Raw genomic sequence first — 14,932 nt, forward strand, 5'->3', positions numbered from 1 at the left:
ATTTTTGCTGAGAAGAGAAAAATAAACAAATATAAGCGATGAGACTTGGTTGAGAAATGAAGAAGGGACCTTATAACATGTAAGATCTGATGAAAGTTCCGTCTATTACTGGCATTAATCAGACTGATTTCCAGAATATATTAGTAAAGAGCACCCACTGCCCTGGATTAGAAATTCATATCTGGGGGTAACAGATTAATCCTTCGTAGGACATGAAAGAACCAACTCCTCAAGTGGATATACGCATTTGTGTCCTCATGCAATGTCAGTCCTTTCATCTACTCACACAGCCCTTCAACAAACAAGTCCTGAGTGCCTCCTATGTGCCTGTACTGCACTGTTTGTTGACACCACATGTATAAACAGTATCACTGGTCTCTGCTCGTAGACAACTCAGTCTAGAGCAATTTTCATACATGCACTTTCTCAGCTTTCTTTTTAAAGCAATTCTGTCACAGCAGAAGTTTAAAATCTAGATGTATCGCTAAGATGTTAGTGAAATAAGAAACACCCAAAGAACTAAAAGTCACTAAGCAGTGTATCAACGAGTCATGAAATAAATAGTATGCACAGGAGATAATTTCAGACTATAAGAGATCACTACAGAACTAGGCAAACTAAAGATGGCTTTATGGAGTTGTTCTAAAAAGAGATAACGAACCATTTCCCTGGTGGCTCAGAGGGTAAAGTGTCTGCCTGCAATACTGGAGACCTGGGTTCAAGCCCTGGGTAGGGAAGATCCCCTGGAGAAGGAAATGGCAGCCCACTCTGGTATTCTTGCCTGGAAAATTCCACGGACATAGGAGCCTGGTGGGCTACAGCCCATGGGGCCACGAAGAGTCAGACACAACTGAGCAACTAACTTAATTTTAACAACCAAATACTGAGGTTTATTTGTACCAGGGCTTCCCAGGTGATGCTATAGCGGTAAAGAATCTGCCTGCCAATGCAGGCAACATCAGAGATGCCAGTTTGAACCCTGGGTCAGAAAGATCCCCTGGAGAAGGGCATGGAAACCCACTCCAGCATTCTTGCCTGGAGAATTCCATGGACAGAGAAGCCAGGTGGGCTACAATCCATAGGGTCACAAAGAGTCGGACATAACTGAAGCAACTTAGCACACACGCATACATTTTCAAAGGTATGTGAAAATTAAGAATTTCTATGCAACAAATAAAGTGCAGAAAAATTCTATGCTTTTAAACTTATCCAAACCAAACTATATTTAGCATCCAGTCTCCATTGGCCAAGTCTGGTGAAAATAACAACATCAATAATTATTTTGTAATTTGCCACTACATTTCATTCCCCTACACACCTCTCCCTCTTTCTCTTTCCCCACACCCCATTCTTCTCATTCATTTATTTTATACTGTATCAAGATATCAGATCTTACAAAGGCCAAGAAAAAATAGAGGAGATTCCTAACCAATGGTCACTCTTAGCCATTGTAAAGCACTCATTGTCCTTCTTAACACAGTTCATTCAGAGGTGGACAATGTCACTATTGCTTCAAATTCATGTTGTCAAAATTGTTTCTGTGGACTTTTCCTAGTCTGCCAAGTCAACATTGGGCTCACTGCCCAACTTCTTGGGTACTTTCACAAATAAACCTAGGGTAAACTTTCCTCTGGGGTAAGGAGGCCTAGAACACATGAAAACATAAAGCTGATCTTCCTGTGCAGAAGGACAGGAAAAATTTTTAAAATATGATTTTTTTATTCTGTTGTTGGTAAATCCATTCCAGCAAAAAAATTCTAAGAACAAGGGAATAAAATTATTAATATATTGTCATGCCACAAGTGATAGCTGCACTTTCTTTTATTTAAAGGTTACCAACTTCTAGCAAAGAACTACATTGGTAAAAGAGGAGATTAAAGCACATGAATCTGAATACCTATTAGCTGCCCAAGTATGAGAGAAAATGTGTAAATGGCCTTGGTAACAAGAAAATGAAAAGGCATTTCTATTTAGCTTTACATCTAACATATTTAGAATCAATCATTTTTGCTCTAGTTCTGCCATCTCTTTTACACTACTTGGTATTCATTGTAACTTATCCAATCATAAGAAATTCATTTGACCTTTGGAGATTATAGACTGAATATTGTCATACAATTTGTATATCTTTGAGGATCAATTGCTCACCAATACTATGAGCTTTATTCCTACTTTGAAAACTCGGCTGAAACAATAGTTTTTCATAACAATAGTTTTTCATTGACAAGCACACAGCAGTAATCCTGGGGGTTTTTTTCTCTCTTTGCCCTTTTAATGGAGGCACTTTTAATGCAGCTTCTCAATATCAGAGATTTCCATTGATAACATGCTACTTTAATCTGTCTTCTAGCTATACCACCAGCTGAGGAATATTAACCATATTATACATTTCAGTAGTCAATCTGGCCATTCTATTTATTTTGTGAATGAAATAGCTAGGTGTAATTCTTAGCAGATCATACTAACAAATGGTGTCATTATTGGTATAAATCTAATAACACTGCATTTAAATATGATTTCTCCGTTGAGAGCCTCATTTTAGAGGAAGTTAAAATTACTCCCATCAGGGATATAACAGAGTTAAGTGTTTTGCCCAACACACTGAGCTATTAAGATAATCAAAAAACTTTTTTCCTAGGTTTCAATCTTTATGACCACGTTCATCCCCACTCTTCACTAAGTACTATCTATAAATTAATAGACTCTGCACATTTTAACTACATCTACCAAAGCAAGCTGCAAAGACCTATGGATTTGTGAAACATTATTGCTCAAAAACTCTTTGGCAGTTTTGAAACTTGGTTGCACATTGGAATCACCCAAGGAGCTCTAAAATATACTGTTGTCTTGGTCACGCCCCAAAGACTCTAATTTAATTGATATAAGGCCTGAGCATCAGTATTTTTAAAAGCTCCCCAGGTGATTCTAATACACAGACAAAATTGAGAACCACTGTTCAAACCTTTGTTTTATGGATAAGACAATTACCCCTATCAGTGACACATATAAATTTGATGTTAGAGCTAAAGCTAAAACTCCAGTCTTCAGAATTTCAGTTAATAACTCTTTTCATTAGCTCAAAGCTTTTCAATAGTGTTTCTCTGGGCCTAGGGCTCCTCAGAGATACTGCAGGGACAGTGAAAATGATAGAGATGAAAGAGGAGAGGTCTGATCCCACTTCAGTTGAGTTCAGTCACTCAGTCATGTCAAACTCTTTGCAACCCCTTGGACTGCATCACACCAGGCTTCCCTGTCCATCACCAACTCCCAGAAATTGCTCAAACTCACATTCATCGAGTCGGTGATGCCATCCAATCATCTAATCCTCTGTCATCCCCTTCTCCTCCTGCTTTCAATCTTTCCCAGCATCAGGGTCTTTCCCTAATAAAAAGCTTAATTTATGTTTTTTAATATGTCAGACTCAGTTGCAAGATTTTTTCTAGGGGAAGAAAAAGGAAAAACAGAGGGAAAAAATATATACTTGCCTAAAGTAAAAATAAGTTTTAAACTGTAGCAAGCAGACGGCATATATATATGTCCAAGAGCACCGTCTCAGAAAGAGAGACAGAGAGAAAGGGAGAGAAGGAGAGAGGGAGGAGAAAAGAAGGGAGGAAAGAGTGCTTGCTTTAGCAACACATATGCTAAAATTGGAATGATACAGAGAAGACCAGCATGGTCCCTACACAAGGATGAATTCACAAAGAATTGATAGAATTCACAAAATGCTCCATTAAAAACAAAAGAAGGAAAACTTATGACTTTTTAGATAACCTGAGGCCAGTGGTAAAGCTATTTATATATATATTAAAATGTAAATCTGGGGATTTGAATAGTTTAAATTTAACACAATGAAGAGTCCTTAGCCAGAAAGTAACTGTTTTTAACATCCCAATGTGTATTTTATAATTCTTAAGGAGGAATGTGTCCTTCCATGGTATGAGGTGGGTTGAGGACGCCTCTGAAGAGCCTAGTTTTGAGAAGAGAGTTGGACTTTTCATTAAGCAAATAAGAAAGAGAATTGGACAAGGTGAAAGGTCAAGAGAGAGGCCAGAAAAGATTGTAAGGACAAAGACAGGAAAACTGGATAGAAAACGCTAAGATAGGAACTCTGGTTCCTGATAGAAACTAGACTCATGCTTATTTTATAGGCTAAATGAAAAAGGCAAACAACTTGAGAAGAAGAGAGTGAAGAACAGCTGTTCCATCATCATCTCTGCATAGAACACCTCCACATCCATTTTATCTTTGGAGCAGACTGGAGCAGTGAAGTTAAACTGCAGTGCTGAACTTGGCTATTCATTAGCTAGGATATCAGCTAAGACTCAGTCAACATCTATCAAAATCTTGGAGGTTGATGCTTAACATTTATCTCTTTAGTTTTATTTATTCATATTTCTGCCTTAGGATTTCCAGCACTTATCCATTCTTTTATTTTGATTTTGATAGATGTATATTTCCCTTTACTCACAACATATGAAATAGAATCTCATTGACATGTTTTGTTACTAACTGGAAATTATAATTTATATTAAGAATAGTAGTCATACATTGATCACCTTCCATGTGCCAAACAACATGAGTATCACCCTATAAAGATCACCCTTAATCATCACAAAAACACTATGAAGTTAATGTTGCTGTCTTCTTCTCACAGTGAACCCTGGGCTCAATAGGTTATATTGTCCAAAATGAGGCAATTTTATTTTATTTTTGTCAAGATTTCCAAAGTCTGTGTTCTTTCCACTGCTATACTATGCTGTTTCATTCTCTCCACTGATGCCTGAATCAAATGGAAATGCCCCCATGCTTCTGAAACATGTAGACCAGCAATATTAAGCATATTTGAACTACTTTTCTCCATTAATGGCACTCCATTTCCCTCTCTATTCAGAAACCCCTGGGAAACTACTACTTTACCATGAGTTGCAGATTAAAGGAAAATTAAAAAGTAATTATAAAAAGCATTTCATGACATAGAAGGACAATTATTTCTGAATGAGACCTTATAAAATTTCATCAAATTTTATGAGCTTTAAACATTGTATTATATATTAATGAATCCAGAAGGCTATATACATATAATACTTAATCTTCTGCTTATCTACCTTAATACAGACAATTAAAGACACTATTTTTGAAAATCCTTTTTTTTCTTTCCTGTCACAGAATATTTAGTAAAAATTTGACATTGTTATCAATCTGAGTTTAAAATGCTAAATGCTTTCCTGTAAAAATTCATAAAAATATAAGATACAGGACCCTTTTTTACCCCATTTACAAGGATGCATATCTTATCTTTTCTAAAATAAATCTATCACAGTATAAATCTAACACACGTAATAATAAAGTAATTTTGCTGGATGATTTTGTATTACAAACTCTGTACACAGAGTTTTCCTAATGACTGACACTTAGTTGCAATATAATAAATATTCAGCTTCCCAAGAGTGACTTCATTTCCAATTCTATCTTCTTCCATATTTAAATCCTGTACCATCCATCTCTGCTTGCTGAAAAGACAGTTAAAAGTTACTTAATATATCCTAGGTTTTTAATTATTTTAAATAAAAATCTCTATTTATCCTTCAGTTCAGTTCAGTTCAGTTCAGTCGCTCAGTCACATCCAACTCTTTGCGACACCATGAATCGCATCATGCCAGGCCTCCCTGTCCACCACCAACTCCCGGAGTTCACCCAAAGTCATGTGCATCGAGTCGGTGATGCCATCCAGCCATCTCATCCTCTGTCGTTCCCTTCTCCTCCTGCCCCCAATCCCTCCCAGCATCAGAGTCTTTTCCAATGAGTCACCTCTTCGCATGAGGTGGCCAAAGTATTGGAGTTTCAGCTTCAACATCAGTCCTTCCAAAGAACACCCAGGACCGATCTCCTTTAGAATGGACTGGTTGGATCTCCCTGCAGCCCAAGGGACTCTCAAGAGTCTTATCCAACACCACAGTTCAAAAGCATCAATTCTTTGGCGCTCAGCCTTCTTCACAGTCCAACTCTCACATCCATACATGACCACTGGAAAAACCATAGCCTTGACTAGATGGACCTTTGTTGGCAATGTCTCTGCTTTTTAATATGCTATCTAGGCTGGTCATAACTCTCCTTCCAAGGAGCAAGCATCTTTTGATTTCACGGCTGCAATCACCATCTGCAGTGATTTTGGAGCCCCCAAAAATAAAGTCTGACCCTGTTTCCACTGTTTCCCCATCTAATTCCCATGAAGTGATGGGACCAGATGCCATGATCTTCATTTTCTGAATGTTGAGCTTTACGCCAACTTTTTCACTCTCGTCTTTGACTTTCATCAAGAGGCTTCTTAGTTCCTCCTCACTTTCTGCCATAAGGGTGGTATCATCTGCATATCTGAAGTTACTGATATTTCTCCCAGCAATCTTGATTCCAGCTTGTACTTCTAGCCCAGCGTTTCTCATGATGTACTCTGCATAGAAGTTAAATAAGTAGGGTGACAATATACAACCTTGATGTACTGCTTTTCCTATTTGGAACCAGTCTGTTGTTCCATGTCCAGTTCTAACTGCTGGCTTCCTGACCTGCATATAGGTTTCTCAAGAGGCAGGTCAGGTGGTCTGGTATTCCCATCTCTTTCAGAATTTTCCATAGTTTATTGTGATCCACACAGTCAAAGGCTTTGGCATAGTCAATAAATCAGAAATAAATGTTCTCTTAAACTCTCTTGCTTTTTCGATGATCCAGCAGATGTTGGCAATTTGATCTCTGGTTCCTCTGCCTTTTCTAAAACCAGCTTGAATATCTGGAAGTTCATGGTTCACATATTGCTATTATGAAAGGTCTATAAAGGGAATACATATATTACCCTCGTTTTACAGATAAGAAAACTGAATTTAAATAATGTACCCAAATTTATTCAGTTAACAAGCACAGAACATGGAGTCAAGTCTAAGTAGTCTAACTTGAAAACTTTTGATGACTTAGCTATTTTTTAACAGACAGCTTTCACTTCATTTAGACCCTTCTGTGAGTTTGCCTTAAGTTATTATTATAATTCATTGCCTGCACAAACAGAAAATGCAGGAGAGAGCCTCTGTCCCTGTTATTTCTTTTATCATCTTACTATTTCCTATGATAAGACCTTGAACAAAATAGGTGTCCAACAATTTGAACTAAATTATTAAAATAAATTAATCTAATTAGATGAATCATTTACTCATTCCATAAATATTATTAAACATGTCTCTGTGCCAGTTACTGTGATGTATGATAGAAAGTGAATGGTCAACATTGTAGGTAAGGGTCTTCTTTACTTTCCTGTAGAAAACAGTTCTACATAGTGCTTTTGATGGTACACTTCTAGTGTCAGTGAAAGAAACTCAACCAAAACTAGCTTGAGTTAAAAGGTAACTTAACGACTTACACTCCTAAGAAATCTAAGAGGTGACTGACTTCAAACACAATTAGATCTAGGGTTTTAGAAATGCCATAAGAAATTTCTCTCTCTCAATTCTGTTTTCCTCATTGTTTTATCCTGAGACAGAGCTCTTTCCGTGTGATGGTAACAACAGCTCCCAGGGGCTGCAACTTATAATACATCCTAGTAACTAAGGGGTAAGAAAGCACTTTTCCTTAAAGTTCCAGCAAACACTTTTGGTGGAGCTCTCATTGGCCATGCTTGGGTCATACATTCATCTCTAAGACAATCAAAATGGCCAGACTAATTGGCCTTGCCTTGGTAATGTGCTCATAGCTCACTGTGGTGGGGGAGGGGGGTGAACAGTAGAAAAAGGGAAGCTTGCCAATAAACCACATACCTACTGCTATTAAGGAAATAAGAATGTTTACTCCTCCATAAACTCACTGGGCAAGAAACAGTTCTGTATTTAATCATTCAAAGAAATTACCCTTCATAAAATGACTTCCACCACCAAGAAAGATTTTTTTAAAAAACCTTAGTTTAAATCATTTTGTGGTATTGGTGACTCTACTAAATTTACCCATTATATTCCACCCATTAGTTTAAAAAAAGTGCCAGGCTCACCACAAAAAGAAACAACCTAGTAGCAAGATTCTAAACAGATGTACGCATTAAAATGGCTGCAGTTGAGAGATGTTTTTATTTTAAAAATCCAAATATGAACAAACACTTAATTGCTTCTTCTAGATTATTGGAATTATAATCTCTTCAACCCACACCAGATGCACAGAAAACCTTTCCTGAGCTCAGTTTAAACAATCTTTATTAGCATACCAGCAGTGATCTCAAAAGCACTTAATAAGGACTGTCACAAGTTGGTTCATAAAAAATGAATTCAAATTCAAAGCAATTCACATATTAAAATTCTGAAAAACAAAACTGCACCAAATACAGCTCTAATATGTAAAACATACTGGTCAAATCTGAAATTAACAGGAAGGTGAGGGAGTGGAAAGCAAATAGGAATAACTGAAATAGTCTTTAACTTCTTTCACTGTGGGGGACTGAATATATAAACAGTGAAAAACAACATCTAGTTGATTATGGGAACACAGGGAGCAATCAAAGTTTTTTTAAAAAATACAGAAAGAGCAAGAAACCAAGGCAGCTAAAGGGAATAACTTGGAAACAGATAAGGAATAAAATTAAAGAAAGCAGCTGACAAACTGAAAGAGGTGACAGGGAATCCTTAGGGGACAATGAAGGAAAGTGGACTTTAACAAAATGTAGGAACAGATTTTCAGCTACAATCAAAAATCTCATGAGATATTAACAGTGAGTTTATTAGTTAAAATCAGAACTAGATGTAGCTAATATCATTTCTGATATTGATTAGATAGCATCGATCCATAAGAAAAAAATCCATCAAGTATTATTAGTGAAAAATGTAAGGGTACCAAATTATATATGCATACTGCATAAGCTAGGCTAAGTATACAGCAATAAAAAGGGGGAGTTTGAGATACTCAAATCAATAAGCAATGCAGCAAGTAAAATTGATGGGAGCCTCTTTTTTCTAAGGGATTTGAGAGTATTGTGTCAGACAAGAAGGTCTCCTCAGGACAGTGAGCTCATGTAAAAGAAAGAAATTTCCACTAAAATGCTAGTAAAGGAATGGAGACCCAGATTAGGCTTCTACTTAGCATATCACCCTAATTTTTTATAAAGTGTGGCAGGAAGAATTTTACATGTTCATCAAAGAACATTTCATTTTCTCTGAAGCACATAGCAAGACAACATTTTGCAATCAGATGGGGACATGTGAATGAATTCTGAGCAGCAGAATGTGAGAAGAAGTGATAAATAATACTTTCATGCCTGGCCCTGAAGTCCCTTGGGCCACCCTTCAAGTTCTTTCTCTCCTTTGTCCAAGGAGATGATAGAGTCACTACATAAAAGAAGGCTGGTGCCCTGACGACTGCATGGAGAAAAGCCTCCTTGTGGACCCAAGGCCATCTATGACTTAAATATTAAATAAGAAATAAAAATCTCAGCTGATACCCACCCAGCCTGGTTCACACACAAACATTTGTCCAAACTTACTGAAGAAAATTGAATTGTTTACATTGTAAAACCAGATGAGTTTTTAAAATGAAAGTTAAGAATAGATAAGAAGGTAGAGTCTTGCAGTACAACTAAAGGACAGGGATAAATGAAGTGGAACAATTAGTGAATTCACATTATTTGAAGTGGCAAAGGGGTGTTTAAGAGAAAGGATGTCTAATATAAACTTGAATTATATGCTGTGCTTTACTGCACTGCACATTAATCCCCTTCTTGGATACCAAATCTTGTGTAAAATTTGCTAAGTGCGAAGCCTTAAAAAATATTATCTTGATAGTGAAAGAGTGGTATCCAGGTAGTGTCAGAGGAGTGTGCACAGAAGGTGGAACAAAGAGTGAAGATTAAGGATTAAGTAACAGCAGTTTTTTCACCCATTCTGTGAGAACAGCATCACCCTAAAACCAAATCCTAATAAAGATATTACCAGAATGAAAAAAACCTATAGATCAATAACTCTCATGAACATAGTTGCAAAAATCAACAAAACATTAGAAAATCAAATGGCCAAGTAGGAGTTATGTCAGGTAACAGTATTGGGAAAACTGGATATTTGTTCACATAGAAAAGAATGAAATTCAACCTCTATCTTACATCACTCACAAAAAATTAACTGGAAATAGATTAAAGAATTAAATGTAAAACCTAAAACTGTAAAACTCCTAGAAAAAAAATAGAAGAAATGCTTCTTGACATTAGTCTGGACAACAATTTTTCTTGGATATGACACAAAAAATAAAGGCAATATAAGCAAAAATAAGCAAGTGGAAATACATAAAGCTAAAAAGCTTTTGTTCACCAAAGGAAACCATCAACAAAACCAAAGGAAACCTATGGAATGAGAGAAAACATTTATGAACTATATTATCCAATAAGACATTAATATATAAAGTATATAAGGAAATAATACAAATTAATAGCAATGAGGATAATAATAATATGAATAGAAAATGGACAGAAGACCTCAATAGACATTTTTCCAAAAAAGACATACAAAATGGCCAACAGGTACACAGGAAAATGCACAGCCTCACTAGTCATCAGGGAACTATGAGTCAAGATATCCTTGAGGTATCACTTTATGCCTGTTAGAATGGCATCCGTCATCAAGAGACAATGGATAGGGACTTCCATGGTGATCCAGTGGTTAAGAATCCACCTTGCAATGCAAGGGATACAGGTTCAATTCCTGGTCAGGGAATAAGATCCCATATGCCATGCAAGAACTAAGACCACGAGCTACAACTACTGAGTCCATGTCTCACAGCTAGAGAGTCTGTACTCCACAACGAAAGATCCTGCCTGCTGCAACAAGACACGAAGCAGCCAAAGTAAAAAAAAAAAAAAAAAAAAAAGACAAGGGATACACGCTGGTGGGAATGTGTAGAAAAGGGAATCCTAGTGCCTTGTTGGTGGGGATGTAACTAGCACAGCCACTGTGGAAAACAGTATGGAATTCCTCAAAAAATTAAAATTAGAATTGCCATGTTGTTGCTGTTCAGTCACTAAGTCGTGCCCAACTCTGTGATCCCAGGGACTGCAACACACCAGGCTTCCCTGTCCTTCACTATCTCCCAGTGAAGAGAAGTGAAGTGAAGTGAAAGTTGCTCAGTGGTGTCCAACTCTTTGCGACCCTACTGTCTCCCAGAGTTTGCTCAAACTCATGCCTATTGAGTCAGTAATGCTGTCCAACCATCTCCTCTGTAACCCCCTTTTCCTCTTGCCCTTAATTTTTCCCAGCATCAGGGTCTTGTCCAATGAGTTGGCTCTTTGCATATGGTGGCCGAAGTACTGGAGCTTCAGTTTCAGCATCAGTCCTTCCAATGAATACTCAGGGTTGCCTTCCTTTAGTATTGACTGTTTTGATCTCTTTGCTGTCCAGGGAACTCTCAAGAGTCTTTTCCAGCAGCACAGCTTTAGTCCCACTCTCACATCCATATGTGACTACTGGAAATCAACACTTGGATTATTCAGACCTTTGTTGGCGAAGTGATGTCTCTGCTGTTTAATACACTGTCTAGGTTTGTAATAGCTTTCTTTCCAAGGAGCAAGCGTCTTTTAATTTTGTGGCTACAGTCACCGTCTGCAGTGATTTTGCAGTCCAGAAAATAAAATCTGTCATTGTTTCCACTATTTTTCATTCAGTTTGCCATGAAATGATGAGACCAGATGCCATTATCTTAGTTTTTTAATGTTGAGTTTTATTCCACCTTTTTCACTCTGCTCTTTCACCCTGTGACGGTATGAAAAGAATTTTCATATGACCCAACAATTCCACTTCTGGTACATATTTAAAGGAAACTGTTATCTTAAAGAGATATATGGACTCCCATATTTGATGCAGCAATAGTCACAGTATGGAAACAGCCTGTTTGCCAATGGATGAATGGAACAAGAAACTGTGGTGTATATACAAAACAGAATATTATTCAGCCCTGAAAAAGAAGAAAATTCTGTCATCAGTGATGACATGGATGAGCCTAGAGGAAATTATGCTAACAGGCAAGTAAAGAAAAGCAAATAATGCATGGTATCACTTATATGTAGAATCTTTTAAAAAACAAACAAAAAAAAAGTGTACTCATAGAAACAGAGAATAAAACTGTGACTGCCAAGAACTGGAATTGGGGAAAATAAGGAGAGTTTGGTAAAGGTTACCAACTTTTAATTACAAGATGTATAAGGTCTGAGGATCTAATATATGACATGGTAACCACAGATAATAACACTGTATCATTGAAATTTGCTGAGAGTACAACTTAAGTGCTTTCAAAAAAAAAAAAAAGAAGTAGAAGATGCTTCATTTTGCATTAACTGTAAAAAAAATTGAGAAAAAACATAAAAATTATCTAAAAATATTGACAGCCCATAATCCCAACACTCAGAGTACCACTAGTATCATTTTAGCAATTATAATTTAATGTTAGTAACTGATACTAACTTCTATATCCCTATTTTTACTACTTAACCATTTATCATCAGCCTTATCCTATGTCTGGAAAACCTCTTTGTAAAAGTTATTTTACAGTGAATATGCCATACATGTAAATACCATAAGTTACATAATCATTCCCCTAAATGGGAACATTTCAATTGTTCTAATTTGGTTAAGTAGCATTGCAATAAAAAAAAATTATACATATAAATTTTTCTATAGTTTGCATTATTTTTTTAAGATAAATGTCTAGAAGATGAATTCTTAAGTCATGGTGAATCATATAAAATGAAGGCTGAAGACACACACTGAATTAGAGAATTCTAGTAGCGACTTCACTTCCACTTTTCACTCTCATGCATTGGAGAAGGAAATGGCAACCCACTCCAGTGTTCTTGCCTGGAGAATCTGAGGGATGGGGGAGCCTGGTGAGCTGCCGTCTATGGGGTCGCACAGAGTCGGACACGATTGAAGCGACTTAGCAGCAGCAGCAGTAACTTTTTGGAGATATCTTTTTCTAGCTGTAATTACAACATTCTCAGAGAAGCTACATAAGTACTGCTAAAATTAGCAGTGGGATGAAGGTACTGATGTACTGTAAATTACTATTATATTCAAGTAGACTGAAATTATTTCTTAAATCTGATGAGAAGAGTCATAAAGTTTGGTTCTTTATCCAGTGGAATAGATTTTTGAGCTTCTGTATTATTTGAAATGATCGATTTTAAGTACTTGGCTTGACACATCCCTACATGCGTCTTTCAAGTGCCTGCTGCTGCTGCCAAGTCGCTTCAATCGTGTCCGACTCTGTGCGACCCCATGGACTGCAGCCTACCAGGCTTCTCCATCCATGGGATTCTCCAGGCAAGAACACTAGAGTGGGTTGCCATTTCCTTCTCCAAAGATGACACAATTCTTATGCTTTCCTAACTGAGAAAAAAGTAATATTTCTCAGGCCAGAGATATACTGAAAAGTTGTCTTAGCAAAAGATAAAGAAAAAGAATACACATTTTTCCTAAATTCCTTGTTCTGAACCTGCCTCCTGATGATAACAACTAGTTTTACCTAAGGAACTCCCTATCTCCAACTTTTCCTTCTAGTTGAAATCCAGCCACATTCCAATTTGCTAATAACTGAAAAATCCATTGCTTCACAGGCTTGACTAAATATCTTTTCAAATGGCACATTACAAGATGGCAAAAGCTATGTTACAAATCAAAGCAAAGAAACTGCTGAGGTTGTTAGAATAAAAGATGATAGATCTATGTGGGATCTTTCCAGCTAAACATCAACTCTTGAGTTAACTTTAGTAGTTTTAGCTTACTATATTCTGAGAAAAAAAGAGAATTTAAACTAACTATATCTTTAAAACACATACTACAAGCACGTGGAACTCTGCTCAGTGTTATATGGCAGCCTGAATGCGAGGGGAGTTTAGGGGAGAATGGATACATATGTATGTAAGGCTGAGTCCCTTAGCTGTTCACCTGAAACTATTACAACATTGTTAATCAGCTATATCCCATATAAAATAAAAAGTTAAAAAAAGAAAATGATATATGTTTCACAACATTCAGTTCAGTTCAGTTCAGTCCCTCAGTCATGTCCAACTCTTTGCAACCCCATGAATCACAGCACGCCAGGCCTCCCTGTCCATCACCAACTCCTGGAGTTCACTCAGACTCACAACCATCGAGTCAGTGATGCCATCCAGCCATCTCATCCTCTGTCGTCCCCTTCTCCTCCAGCCCCCAATCCCTCCCAGCATCAGAGTCTTTTCCAATGAGTCAACTCTTCACATGAGGTGGCCAAAGTACTGGAGTTTCAGCTTTAGCATCATTCTTTCCAAAGAAATCCCAGGGCTGATCTCCTTCAGAATGGACTGGTTGGATCTCCTTGCAGTCCAAGGGACTCTCAAGAGTCTTCTCCAACACCACAGCTCAAAAGCATCAATTCTTCGGCGCTCAGCCTTCTTCACATTCCAATTCTCACATCCATACATGACCACAGGAAAAACCATAGCCTTGACTAGATGGACCTTTGTTGACAAAGTAATGTCTCTGCTTTTGAATATGCTATCTAGGTTGGTCATAACTTTCCTTCCAAGGAGTAAGCATCTTTTAATTTCATTAGTGACAGCAATATATTGTAAAATTTTATTATGTTATTTTTAATGTATTGCTTACAAATTTAAATATTGTTTATTTTACCTTTAGCTTTCAAATACATGTTTTAGTGATTTTACAATGGACATAATAGTATTCATTCTTTTATATATACAAATTTTTAAGTGATATACATAACCTGGGAGGCCATGCTCAAAGTTTATTTTTAGTGTTGGGGTGTCTAGAGTATAAATATACTATACTTCAATAAAAATTAATTTTAAACAAAGAAAATAAATAAATTAAATTAAATTCATACTACAACAACATAATTTTTAAGCCACAGTACTCTCTTGAAAAAAAAAATAGAG

At 36.8% G+C, this 14,932-nt stretch overlaps 1 non-coding gene across 1 annotated transcript; it reads left to right on the forward strand.

Annotated features, from left to right (window-relative positions):
* The first annotated feature begins 3,617 nt into the window (after nt 1–3,617).
* On the forward strand, nt 3,618–3,727 carry LOC133253517 (U6 spliceosomal RNA). Its single transcript, XR_009738313.1, has one exon. It is a non-coding gene; the product is annotated as a U6 spliceosomal RNA (small nuclear RNA).
* Nucleotides 3,728–14,932: the final 11,205 nt, after the last annotated feature.

The sequence above is a fragment of the Bos javanicus genome, chromosome 8, assembly GCF_032452875.1.
Source record: "Bos javanicus breed banteng chromosome 8, ARS-OSU_banteng_1.0, whole genome shotgun sequence".
NCBI classification, from domain to species: domain Eukaryota; kingdom Metazoa; phylum Chordata; class Mammalia; order Artiodactyla; family Bovidae; genus Bos; species Bos javanicus.